Genomic DNA, 14,994 nt, shown 5'->3' with positions numbered 1-14,994 from the left:
ATCCCGGATTCAGTGTGTACAATAAATCAGAACTGTGTTCAGACTGCATCCTGGTTGGTATGTATACACTAAATTGGCATTGTATTCAGCCTACACGCCGGATACAGTGTATACACTAAGTCACCACTGTGTTCAGTCTACATCCCGGATTCAGTGCATACACTAAATCAGCACTGTGTTCAATCTGCATTCCAGATTCAGTGTGTATAATAAATCAGCACTGTGTTCAGTCTACACGCTGGATTCAGGATATACACTAAATCTGCACTGTGTTCATTTTACATCCCAGATTCAGTGTATAAACAAAATTAACACTGTGTTCAGTCTACATCCCGGATTCAGTGTAAACACGAAATCAGCACTGTGTTCAGTCTACATCCCGGATTCAGTGATTAAACTAAATCAGCACTGTGTTCAGTCTACTTCCCGGATTCATTGTATACAGTCAATCAGTACTGTGTTCAATCTGCATCCGGGTTGAAATGTATAAAATAAATCAGCGCTGTGTTCAGTGTACACCCCGGATTCAATGTATACGCTAAATCAGCACTATGTTCAGTCTACATCCCGGATTCAGTGTATACAGTCAATCAGTACTGTGTTCAATCTGCATCCCGGATTCAGTGTGTACGCTAAATCAGCACTGTATTCCGACTACAACACGGATTCAGTGAATACACTTAATCAGCACTGTATTCAGCCTACATCCTGGATTCAGTGTATACACTAAATCAGCACTGTGTCCAGTCTACAACACGGATTCAGTGAATACACATAATCACCACTGTCTTCAGTCTACATCCCGGACACAGTGTATGCACTAAATCAGCACTGTGTTCAGTCAACATCCCAGATTCAGTGTAGACACCAAATCAGCACTGTATTCAGTCTACATCCCAGATTCAGTGTGTACACTAAATTAGCACTGTGTTCAGTCTACATCCCGGATACAGTGTATACACTAAATCAGCACTGTGTTCAATCTACATCCTGGATTCAGTGTAAACACTAAATCAGCATTGTGTTCAATCCACATACTGGATCCAGTGTATACTCTAAATCAGCACTGTGTTCAGTCTACGTCCCGGATTCAGTTTGTACACGAAATCAGCACTGTTCAGTACACATCCCGGATTCAGTGTATACGCTAAATCAGCACACTGTTCAGTCAACAACACGGAGTCATTTTATACACAAAATCGGCACTGTATTCAGTCTAAAACATGGATTCACTATATAAACTTATCAACACTGTGTTCAACCTACATCCCGGACTCAGTGTATACACTAAATCAGGACTGCATTCAGTCGACATCCCAGATTCAGTGTATACGCTAATTTAGCACTGTGTTCAGTTGATATCACAGATTCAGCGTATACGCTAAATCTGTACAGTGTTCAGTCATCATTCTCGATCCAGTGTATTCACTAAATCTACACTGTGTTCAGTCTACATCCCGGATTGAGTGTATACCCTAAATCTGTACAGTGTTCAGTCGTCATTCTCGATCCAGTGTATACATTAAATCTACATTGTGTTCAGTCTACATCCTGGATTCAGCGTATACGCTAAATCAAGCACTGTGTTCAATCTGCATTCCGGATTCAGGATATACACTAAATTGGCACTGTGTTCATTTTACATCCCAGATTAAGTGTATAAACAAAATCAGCACAGTGTTCAGTCTACAGCCAGAACTCAGTGTATACACAAAATCAGCACTGTGTTCCGTCTACATCCCGGATTCAGTGTATACGGTAAATCAGCACTGTGTTCAGTCTACATCCCGGATTCAGTGTATATAGTCACTCAGTACTGTGTTCAGTCTACATCACGGATGCGCTGTATACACTAAATCAGCACTGTGTTCAATCCACATACCGGATCCAGTGTATACAAGAAATCAGCACTGTGGTCAATCTAAATCCCGGATTCAGTGTGTACAATAAATCAGAACTGTGTTCAGACTGCATCCGGGTTGGTATGTATACACTAAATTGGCATTGTATTCAGCCTACACGCCGAATACAGTGTATACACTAAGTCACCACTGTGTTCAGTCTACATCCCGGATTCAGTGCATACACTAAATCAGCACTGTGTTCAATCTGCATTCCAGATTCAGTGTGTATAATAAATCAGCACTGTGTTCAGTCTACACGCTGGATTCAGGATATACACTAAATCTGCACTGTGTTCATTTTACATCCCAGATTCAGTGTATAAACAAAATTAACACTGTGTTCAGTCTACATCCCGGATTCAGTGTAAACACGAAATCAGCACTGTGTTCAGTCTACATCCCGGATTCAGTGATTAAACTAAATCAGCACTGTGTTCAGTCTACTTCCCGGATTCATTGTATACAGTCAATCAGTACTGTGTTCAATCTGCATCCGGGTTGAAATGTATAAAATAAATCAGCGCTGTGTTCAGTGTACACCCCGGATTCAATGTATACGCTAAATCAGCACTATGTTCAGTCTACATCCCGGATTCAGTGTATACAGTCAATCAGTACTGTGTTCAATCTGCATCCCGGATTCAGTGTGTACGCTAAATCAGCACTGTATTCCGACTACAACACGGATTCAGTGAATACACTTAATCAGCACTGTATTCAGCCTACATCCTGGATTCAGTGTATACACTAAATCAACACTGTATTCAGTCGACATCCCAAATTCAGTGCATATAGTCAATCAGTACTGTGTTCAATCAGCATTCCAGATTCAGAGTGCACAATAAATCAGCACTGTGTCCAGTCTACAACACGGATTCAGTGAATACACATAATCACCACTGTCTTCAGTCTACATCCCGGACACAGTGTATGCACTAAATCAGCACTGTGTTCAGTCAACATCCCAGATTCAGTGTAGACACCAAATCAGCACTGTATTCAGTCTACATCCCAGATTCAGTGTATACGGTCAATCAGTACTGTGTTCAATCTGCATCCGGGTTGAAATGTATAAAATAAATCAGCGCTGTGTTCAGTGTACACCCCGGATTCAATGTATACGCTAAATCAGCACTATGTTCAGTCTACATCCCGGATTCAGTGTATACAGTCAATCAGTACTGTGTTCAATCTGCATCCCGGATTCAGTGTGTACGCTAAATCAGCACTGTATTCCGACTACAACACGGATTCAGTGAATACACTTAATCAGCACTGTATTCAGCCTACATCCTGGATTCAGTGTATACACTAAATCAGCACTGTATTCAGTCGACATCCCAAATTCAGTGCATATAGTCAATCAGTACTGTGTTCAATCAGCATTCCAGATTCAGAGTGCACAATAAATCAGCACTGTGTCCAGTCTACAACACGGATTCAGTGAATACACATAATCACCACTGTCTTCAGTCTACATCCCGGACACAGTGTATGCACTAAATCAGCACTGTGTTCAGTCAACATCCCAGATTCAGTGTAGACACCAAATCAGCACTGTATTCAGTCTACATCCCAGATTCAGTGTGTACACTAAATTAGCACTGTGTTCAGTCTACAACACGGATTCAGTGTGTACACTAAATCAGCACTATGTTCAGTCTACAACACGGATTCAGTGAATACACTTAATCAGCACTGTATTTAGTCGACATCTCAGATTCAGTGTATACGGTCAATCAGTACTGTGTTCAATCTGCATCCGGGTTGAAATGTATAAAATAAATCTGCACTGTATTCAGTCTACACACTGGAATCAGTGTATACAATAAATCAGCGCTGTGTTCAGTGTACACCCCGGATTCAATGTATACGCTAAATCAGCACTATGTTCAGTCTACATCCCCGATTCAGTGTATACAGTCAATCAGTACTGTATTCAGTCTACATCCCAGATTCAGTGTGTACACTAAATCAGCACTGTGTTCAGTCTACAACACGGATTCAGTGTGTACACTAAATCAGCACTGTGTTCAGTCTACAACACGGATTCAGTGAATACACTTAATCAGCACTGTATTTAGTCGACATCCCAGATTCAGTGTATACGGTCAATCAGTACTGTGTTCAATATGCATCCGGGTTGAAATGTATAAAATAAATCTGCACTGTATTCTGTCTACACACTGGAATCAGTGTATACACTAAATCAGCGCTGTGTTCAGTGTACACCCTGGATTCAATGTATACGCTAAATCAGCACTATGTTCAGTCTACATCCCGGATTCAGTGTATACAGTCAATCAGTACTGTGTTCAATCTGCATCGCGGATTCAGTGTGTACGCTAAATCAGCACTGTATTCCGACTACAACATGGATTCAGTGAATACACTTAATCAGCACTGTGTTCAGTCTACATTCCGGATTCAGTGTATACACTAAATCAGCGCTGTGTTCGATCTGCATCGCGGATTCAGTGTGTACGCTAAATCAGCACTGTATTCTGACTACAACACGGATTCAGTGAATACACTTAATCAGCACTCCGTTCAGTCTACATCCCGGATTCAGTGTATACAACAGATCAGCGCTGTGTTCAATCTACATCCCGGATTCAGTGTGTACAATAAATCAGCACTATGTTCAGACTGCATCCGGGTTGGTATGTATACACGACATCCGCACTGTATTCAGCCTACATGCCAGATACAGTGTATACACTAAGTCACCACTGTGTTCAGTCTACATCCCGGATTCAGTGTATACACTAAATCAGCACTGTGTTCAGTCTACATCCCAGATTCAGTGTGTACACTAAATCTACACTGTGTTCAGTCTACATCACGGATTCAGCGTATACAGGCAATCTGCACTGTATTCAGCCTACTTCCTGGATCCAGTGTATACTCTAAATCAGCACTGTGTTCAGTCTACGTCCCGGATTCAGTTTGTACACGAAATCAGCACTGTTCAGTACACATCCCGGATTCAGTGTATACGCTAAATCAGCACACTGTTCAGTCAACAACACGGAGTCATTTTTTACACTAAATCGGCACTGTATTCAGTCTAAAACATGAATTCACTTTATAAACTTATCAACACTGTGTTCAACCTACATCCCGGACTCAGTGTATACACTAAATCAGGACTGCATTCAGTCGACATCCCAGATTCAGTGTTTACGCTAATTTAGCACTGTGTTCAGTTGATATCACAGATTCAGCGTATACGCTAAATCTGTACAGTGTTCAGTCATCATTCTCGATCCAGTGTATTCACTAAATCTACACTGTGTTCAGTCTACATCCCGGATTGAGTGTATACCCTAAATCTGTACAGTGTTCAGTCGTCATTCTCGATCCAGTGTATACACTAAATCTACATTGTGTTCAGTCTACATCCCGGATTCAGCGTATACGCTAAATCAAGCACTGTGTTCAATCTGCATTCCAGATTCAGTGTGTACAATAAATCAGCACTGTGTTCAGTCTACACGCTGAATTCAGGATATACACTAAATCTGCACTGTGTTCATTTTACATCCCAGATTCAGAGTATAAACAAAATTAACACAGTGTTCAGCCTACAGCCCGGACTCAGTGTATACACGAAATCAGCACTGTGTTCAGTCTACATCCCGGATTCAGTGATTAAACTAAATCAGCACTGTGTTCAGTCTACATCCCGGATTCAGTGTAAACACAAAATCAGCACTGTGTTCAGTCTACATACCGGATTCAGTGATTAAACTAAATCAGCACTGTGTTCAGTCTACATCCCAGATTCAGTGTAAACACTAAACCAGCACTGTGTTCAGTCTACTTCCCGGATTCATTGTATACAGTCAATCAGTACTGTGTTCAATCTGCATCCGGGTTGAAATGTATAAAATAAATCAGCGCTGTGTTCAGTGTACACCCCGGATTCAATGTATACGCTAAATCAGCACTATGTTCAGACTACATCCCAGATTCAGTGTATACAGTAAATCAGTACTGTGTTCAATCTGCATCCTGGATTCAGTGTGTACGCTAAATCAGCACTGTATTCTGACTACAACACGGATTCAGTGAATACACTTAATCAGCACTGTGTTCAATCTACATCTCGGATTCAGTGTGTACAATAAATCAGCACTATGTTCAGACTGCATCCGGGTTGGTATGTATACACTACATCCGCACTGTATTCAGCCTACACGCCAGATACAGTGTATACACTAAGTCACCACTGTGTTCAGTCTACATCCCGGATTCAGTGTATACACTAAATCAGCACTATGTTCAGACTGCATCCGGGTTGGTATGTATACACTACATCCGCACTGTATTCAGCCTACACGCCAGATACAGTGTATATACTAAGTCACCACTGTGTTCAGTCTACATCCCGGATTCAGTGTATACACTAAATCAGCACTGTGTTCAGTCTACATCCTGGATTCAGTGTGTACACTAAATCTACACTGTGTTCAGTCTACATCACGGATTCAGCGTATGCGCTAAATCTGTACAGTGTTCAGTCGACATTCTCGATCCAGTGTATACACGAAATCTGCATTGCGTTCAGTCTACATCCCGGATTCAGCGTATATGCTAAATCACCACTGTGTTCAGCCTACAGCCCGGACTCAGTGTATACACTAAATCAGCTCTGTGTTCAGTCTACACCCCGGATTCAGTACATCCACTAAATCAGCACTGTGTTCATTTTACATCCTGGATTCAGTGCAAAAGCTAAATCAGCACTGTGTTCAGTCTACTTCCCGGATTCATTGTATACAGTCAATCAGCACTGTATTCAGCCTACTTCCTGGATCCAGTGTATACTCTAAATCAGCACTGTGTTCAGTCTACGTCCCGGATTCAGTTTGTACACGAAATCAGCACTGTTCAGTACACATCCCGGATTCAGTGTATACGCTAAATCAGCACACTGTTCAGTCAACAACACGGAGTCATTTTATACACTAAATCGGCACTGTATTCAGTCTAAAACATGGATTCACTATATAAACTTACCAACACTGTGTTCAGCCTATATCCCGGACTCAGTGTATACACTAAATCAGGACTGCATTCAGTCGACATCCCAGATTCAGTGTATACGCTAATTTAGCATTGTGTTCAGTCGTCATTCTCGATCCAGTGTATACACTAAATCTACATTGTGTTCACTCTACATCCTGGATTGAGTGTATACCCTAAATCTGTACAGTGTTCAGTCGTCATTCTCGATCCAGTGAATACACTAAATCTACATTGTGTTCAGTCTACATCCCGGATTCAGCGTATACGCTAAATCAAGCACTGTGCTCAATCTGCATTCCGGATTCAGGAAATACACTAAATTGGCACTGTGTTCATTTTACATCCCAGATTAAGTGTATAAACAAAATCAGCACAGTGTTCAGTCTACAGCCAGAACTCAGTGTATACACGAAATCAGCACTGTGTTCAGTCTACATCCCGGATTCAGTGATTAAACTAAATCAGCACTGTGTTCAGTCTACATCCCGGATTCAGTGTAAACATGAAATCAGCACTGTTTTCAGTCTACATCCCGGATTCAGTGATTAAACTAAATCAGCACTGTGCTCAGTCTACATCCCAGATTCAGTGTAAACACTAAACCAGCACTGTGTTCAGTCTACTTCCCAGATTCATTGTATACAGTCAATCAGTACTGTCTTCAATCTGCATCCGGGTTGAAATGTATAAAATAATTCAGCGCTGTGTTCAGTGTACACCCCGGATTCAATGTATACGCTAAATCAGCACTATGTTCAGACTACATCCCAGATTCAGTGTATACAGTAAATCAGTACTGTGTTCAATCTGCATCCTGGATTCAGTGTGTACGCTAAATCAGCACTGTATTCTGACTACAACACGGATTCAGTGAATACACTTAATCAGCACTGTGTTCAATCTACATCTCGGATTCAGTGTGTACAATAAATCAGCACTATGTTCAGACTGCATCCGGGTTGGTATGTATACACTACATCCGCACTGTATTCAGCCTACACGCCAGATACAGTGTATACACTAAGTCACCACTGTGTTCAGTCTACATCCCGGATTCAGTGTATACACTAAATCAGCACTATGTTCAGACTGCATCCGGGTTGGTATGTATACACTACATCCGCACTGTATTCAGCCTACACGCCAGATACAGTGTATATACTAAGTCACCACTGTGTTCAGTCTACATCCCGGATTCAGTGTATACACTAAATCAGCACTGTGTTCAGTCTACATCCTGGATTCAGTGTGTACACTAAATCTACACTGTGTTCAGTCTACATCACGGATTCAGCGTATGCGCTAAATCTGTACAGTGTTCAGTCGACATTCTCGATCCAGTGTATACACGAAATCTGCATTGCGTTCAGTCTACATCCCGGATTCAGCGTATATGCTAAATCACCACTGTGTTCAGCCTACAGCCCGGACTCAGTGTATACACTAAATCAGCTCTGTGTTCAGTCTACACCCCGGATTCAGTACATCCACTAAATCAGCACTGTGTTCATTTTACATCCTGGATTCAGTGCAAAAGCTAAATCAGCACTGTGTTCAGTCTACTTCCCGGATTCATTGTATACAGTCAATCAGCACTGTATTCAGCCTACTTCCTGGATCCAGTGTATACTCTAAATCAGCACTGTGTTCAGTCTACGTCCCGGATTCAGTTTGTACACGAAATCAGCACTGTTCAGTACACATCCCGGATTCAGTGTATACGCTAAATCAGCACACTGTTCAGTCAACAACACGGAGTCATTTTATACACTAAATCGGCACTGTATTCAGTCTAAAACATGGATTCACTATATAAACTTACCAACACTGTGTTCAGCCTATATCCCGGACTCAGTGTATACACTAAATCAGGACTGCATTCAGTCGACATCCCAGATTCAGTGTATACGCTAATTTAGCATTGTGTTCAGTCGTCATTCTCGATCCAGTGTATACACTAAATCTACATTGTGTTCACTCTACATCCTGGATTGAGTGTATACCCTAAATCTGTACAGTGTTCAGTCGTCATTCTCGATCCAGTGAATACACTAAATCTACATTGTGTTCAGTCTACATCCCGGATTCAGCGTATACGCTAAATCAAGCACTGTGCTCAATCTGCATTCCGGATTCAGGATATACACTAAATTGGCACTGTGTTCATTTTACATCCCAGATTAAGTGTATAAACAAAATCAGCACAGTGTTCAGTCTACAGCCAGAACTCAGTGTATACACGAAATCAGCACTGTGTTCAGTCTACATCCCGGATTCAGTGATTAAACTAAATCAGCACTGTGTTCAGTCTACATCCCGGATTCAGTGTAAACATGAAATCAGCACTGTTTTCAGTCTACATCCCGGATTCAGTGATTAAACTAAATCAGCACTGTGCTCAGTCTACATCCCAGATTCAGTGTAAACACTAAACCAGCACTGTGTTCAGTCTACTTCCCAGATTCATTGTATACAGTCAATCAGTACTGTCTTCAATCTGCATCCGGGTTGAAATGTATAAAATAATTCAGCGCTGTGTTCAGTGTACACCCCGGATTCAATGTATACACTAAATCAGCACTATGTTCAGTCTACATCCCGGATTCAGTGTATACAGTCAATCAGTACTGTGTTCAATCTGCATCCTGGATTCAGTGTGTACGCTAAATCAGCACTGTATTCCGACTACAACACGGATTCAGTGAATACACTTAATCAGCACTGTGTTCAGTCTACATCCCGGATTCAGTGTATACAACAAATCAGCGCTGTGTTCAATCTACATCCCGGATTCAGTGTGTACAATAAATCAGCACTATGTTCAGACTGCATCCGGGTTGGTATGTATACACGACATCTGCACTGTATTCAGCCTACACGCCGGATACAGTATATACACTAAGTCACCACTGTGTTCAGTCTACATCCCGGATTCAGTGTATACACTAAATCAGCACTGTGTTCAGTCTACATCCTGGATTCAGTGTGTACACTAAATCTACACTGTGTTCAGTCTACATCACGGATTCAGCGTATGCGCTAAATCTGTACAGTGTTCAGTCGACATTCTCGATCCAGTGTATACACGAAATCTGCATTGCGTTCAGTCTACATCCCGGATTCAGCGTATATGCTAAATCACCACTGTGTTCAGCCTACAGCCCGGACTCAGTGTATACACTAAATCAGCTCTGTGTTCAGTCTACACCCCGGATTCAGTACATCCACTAAATCAGCACTGTGTTCATTTTACATCCTGGATTCAGTGCAAAAGCTAAATCAGCACTGTGTTCAGTCTACTTCCCGGATTCATTGTATACAGTCAATCAGCACTGTATTCAGCCTACTTCCTGGATCCAGTGTATACTCTAAATCAGCACTGTGTTCAGTCTACGTCCCGGATTCAGTTTGTACACGAAATCAGCACTGTTCAGTACACATCCCGGATTCAGTGTATACGCTAAATCAGCACACTGTTCAGTCAACAACACGGAGTCATTTTATACACTAAATCGGCACTGTATTCAGTCTAAAACATGGATTCACTATATAAACTTACCAACACTGTGTTCAGCCTATATCCCGGACTCAGTGTATACACTAAATCAGGACTGCATTCAGTCGACATCCCAGATTCAGTGTATACGCTAATTTAGCATTGTGTTCAGTCGTCATTCTCGATCCAGTGTATACACTAAATCTACATTGTGTTCACTCTACATCCTGGATTGAGTGTATACCCTAAATCTGTACAGTGTTCAGTCGTCATTCTCGATCCAGTGAATACACTAAATCTACATTGTGTTCAGTCTACATCCCGGATTCAGCGTATACGCTAAATCAAGCACTGTGCTCAATCTGCATTCCGGATTCAGGATATACACTAAATTGGCACTGTGTTCATTTTACATCCCAGATTAAGTGTATAAACAAAATCAGCACAGTGTTCAGTCTACAGCCAGAACTCAGTGTATACACGAAATCAGCACTGTGTTCAGTCTACATCCCGGATTCAGTGATTAAACTAAATCAGCACTGTGTTCAGTCTACATCCCGGATTCAGTGTAAACATGAAATCAGCACTGTTTTCAGTCTACATCCCGGATTCAGTGATTAAACTAAATCAGCACTGTGCTCAGTCTACATCCCAGATTCAGTGTAAACACTAAACCAGCACTGTGTTCAGTCTACTTCCCAGATTCATTGTATACAGTCAATCAGTACTGTCTTCAATCTGCATCCGGGTTGAAATGTATAAAATAATTCAGCGCTGTGTTCAGTGTACACCCCGGATTCAATGTATACACTAAATCAGCACTATGTTCAGTCTACATCCCGGATTCAGTGTATACAGTCAATCAGTACTGTGTTCAATCTGCATCCTGGATTCAGTGTGTACGCTAAATCAGCACTGTATTCCGACTACAACACGGATTCAGTGAATACACTTAATCAGCACTGTGTTCAGTCTACATCCCGGATTCAGTGTATACAACAAATCAGCGCTGTGTTCAATCTACATCCCGGATTCAGTGTGTACAATAAATCAGCACTATGTTCAGACTGCATCCGGGTTGGTATGTATACACGACATCTGCACTGTATTCAGCCTACACGCCGGATACAGTATATACACTAAGTCACCACTGTGTTCAGCCTACATCCCGGATTCAGTGTGTACACTAAGTCTACACTGTGTTCAGTCTACATCACGGATTCAGCGTATACGCTAAATCTGTACAGTGTTCAGTCGTCATTCTCGATCCAGTGTATACACGAAATCTGCATTGCGTTCAGTCTACATCCTGGATTCAGCGTATATGCTAAATCACCACTGTGTTCAGCCTACAGCCCGGACTCAGTGTATACACTAAATCAGCTCTGTGTTCAGTCTACACCCCGGATTCAGTACATCCACTAAATCAGCACTGTGTTCATTTTACATCCTGGATTCAGTGCAAAAGCTAAATCAGCACTGTGTTCAGTCTACTTCCCGGATTCATTGTATACAGTCAATCAGCACTGTATTCAGCCTACTTCCTGGATCCAGTGTATACTCTAAATCAGCACTGTGTTCAGTCTACGTCCCGGATTCAGTTTGTACACGAAATCAGCACTGTTCAGTACACATCCCGGATTCAGTGTATACGCTAAATCAGCACACTGTTCAGTCAACAACACGGAGTCATTTTATACACTAAATTGGCACTGTATTCAGTCTAAAACATGGATTCACTATATAAACTTATCAACGCTGTGTTCAGCCTATATCCCGGACTCAGTGTATACACTAAATCAGGACTGCATTCAGTCGACATCCCAGATTCAGTGTATACGCTAATTTAGCACTGTGTTCAGTTGATATCACGGATTCAGCGTATGGGCTAAATCTGTACAGTGTTCAGTCATCATTCTCGATCCAGTGTATTCACTAAATCTACACTGTGTTCAGTCTACATCCCGGATTGAGTGTATACCCTAAATAAGCACTGTGTTCAGTCTACATCCCGGATTCAGAGTATACACTAAATCAGCACTGTGCTCAATCTACATCCCAGATTCAGTGTATATAGTCAATGAGTACTGTGTTCAGTCTACATCACGGATGCGCTGTATACACTAAATCAGCACTGTGTTCAGTCTACGTCCTGGATTCAGTTTGTACACGAAATCAGCACTGTTCAGTACACATCCCGGATTCAGTGTAAACACGAAATCAGCACACTGTTCAGTCTACAACACGGAGTCATTTTATACACTAAATCGGCACTGTATTCAGTCTAAAAAATAAATTCACTGTATAAACTTATCAACACTGTGTTCAACCTACATCCCGGACTCAGTGTATACACTAAATCAGGACTGCATTCAGTCGACATCCCAGATTCAGTGTATACGCTAATTTAGCACTGTGTTCAGTTGATATCACGGATTCAGCGTATGGGCTAAATCTGTACAGTGTTCAGTCATTATTCTCGATCCAGTGTATTCACTAAATCTACACTGTGTTCAGTCTACATCCCGGATTGAGTGTATACCCTAAATAAGCACTGTGTTCAGTCTACATCCCGGATTCAGAGTATACACTAAATCAGCACTGTGCTCAATCTACATCCCAGATTCAGTGTATATAGTCAATGAGTACTGTGTTCAGTCTACATCACGGATGCGCTGTATACACTAAATCAGCACTGTGTTCAGTCTACATAACGGATACAGTGTATACACTAAATCAGCACTATGTTCAATCTACACCCCGGATTCAGTGTATACACTAAATCAGCACTGTGTTCAATCTACATCCCCGATTCAGTGTATACACTAAATCAGCATGTGTTCATTCTATATCCCGGATTCAGTGTATATACTAAATCAGCACTGTGTTCAATCTACATCCCCGTTTCAGTGTATACACTAAATCAGCACTGTGTTCAATACACATACCGGATCCAGTGTATACACTAACTCTACACTGTGTTCAGTCTGCATCCCGGATTCAGTGTATATACTAAATCTGCATAGTGTTCATTCTACATCCCGGACTCAGTGTATACGCGAAATCAGCACTGTGTTCAGTCAACATCACGGATTCAGTGTATACAGTCAATGAGTACTGTGTTCAGTCTGCATACCGGATGCGGTGTATACGCTAAATAAGCACTGTGTTCAGTCTACATACCGGATGCGGTGTATACGCTAAATAAGCACTGTGTTCAGTCTACATACCGGATACAGTGTATACACTAAATCAGCACTGTGTTCAATCTACATCCCAGATTCAGTGTATACGCTAATTTAGCACTGTGTTCAGTTGATATCACGGATTCAGCGTATGGGCTAAATCTGTACAGTGTTCAGTCATCATTCTCGATCCAGTGTATTCACTAAATCTACATTGTGTTCAGTCTACATCCCGGATTCAGCGTATACGCTAAATCAAGCACTGTGCTCAATCTGCATTCCGGATTCAGGATATACACTAAATTGGCACTGTGTTCATTTTACATCCCAGATTAAGTGTATAAACAAAATCAGCACAGTGTTCAGTCTACAGCCAGAACTCAGTGTATACACGAAATCAGCACTGTGTTCAGTCTACATCCCGGATTCAGTGATTAAACTAAATCAGCACTGTGTTCAATCCACATACCGGATCCAGTGTATACAAGAAATCAGCACTGTGTTCAATCTAAATCCCGGATTCAGTGTGTATAATAAATCAGAACTGTGTTCAGACTGCATCCGGGTTGGTATGTATACACTAAATTGGCATTGTATTCAGCCTACACGCCGGATACAGTGTATACACTAAGTCACCACTGTGTTCAGTCTACATCCTGGATTCAGTGCATACAGTCAATCAGTACTGTGTTCAATCTGCATCCGGGTTGAAATGTATAAAATAAATCAGCGCTGTGTTCAGTGTACACCCCGGATTCAATGTATACGCTAAATCAGCACTATGTTCAGTCTACATCCCAGATTCAGTGTATACAGTAAATCAGTACTGTGTTCAATCTGCATCCTGGATTCAGTGTGTACGCTAAATCAGCACTGTATTCCGACTACAACACGGATTCAGTGAATACACTTAATCAGCACTGTGTTCAGTCTACATCCCGGATTCAGTGTATACAACAAATCAGTGCTGTGTTCAATCTACATCTCGGATTCAGTGTGTACAATAAATCAGCACTATGTTCAGACTGCATCCGGGTTGGTATGTATACACTACATCCGCACTGTATTCAGCCTACACGCCAGATACAGTGTATATACTAAGTCACCACTGTGTTCAGTCTACATCCCGGATTCAGTGTATACACTAAATCAGCACTGTGTTCAGTCTACATCCTGGATTCAGTGTGCACACTAAATCTACACTGTGTTCAGTCTACATCACGGATTCAGCGTATGCGCTAAATCTGTACAGTGTTCAGTCGACATTCTCGATCCAGTGTATACACGAAATCTGCATTGCGTTCAGTCTACATCCCGGATTCAGCGTATATGCTAAATCACCACTGTGTTCAGCCTACAGCCCGGACTCAGTGTA

Source organism: Hypanus sabinus, chromosome 20, assembly GCF_030144855.1.
Source record: "Hypanus sabinus isolate sHypSab1 chromosome 20, sHypSab1.hap1, whole genome shotgun sequence".
Classification (NCBI taxonomy): Eukaryota; Metazoa; Chordata; class Chondrichthyes; order Myliobatiformes; family Dasyatidae; genus Hypanus; species Hypanus sabinus.
This window is presented reverse-complemented; position numbering follows the sequence as displayed.